Source organism: Mauremys reevesii, linkage group 26, assembly GCF_016161935.1.
Source record: "Mauremys reevesii isolate NIE-2019 linkage group 26, ASM1616193v1, whole genome shotgun sequence".
Taxonomy (NCBI): domain Eukaryota; kingdom Metazoa; phylum Chordata; order Testudines; family Geoemydidae; genus Mauremys; species Mauremys reevesii.
The window spans coordinates 2183221-2183527 of record NC_052648.1 but is presented as its reverse complement, the minus strand read 5'-3'; positions in this window follow the sequence as shown (position 1 = coordinate 2183527).

Below are 307 nucleotides of genomic sequence, written 5' to 3'. Positions count from 1 at the left end.
CTTCTGGTCTCAGTGATGCTTTGCTTGTGAATGTGGGAAATATGCACCATTTGGTACTGATACATGAAATTGGGATTATATAGTGTTATATCGCAATGAAATCATCCATTAACAGGGTTGCTTTTTGGATTATTTCAGAGCTATTTGATTTTCCTAGGGTTCAAGTGCATTAAATAAAGGCACTGTGGTGTTACCTCTGACTTGAATGCCAGTTCCAGTTTGTACCAGCCAGAACGTGAGAGTTACGTTCCGGGCTCCTACAACCCAGGAGCCAAACCTTATCTCTATGATTATCGCTGGTGCATTG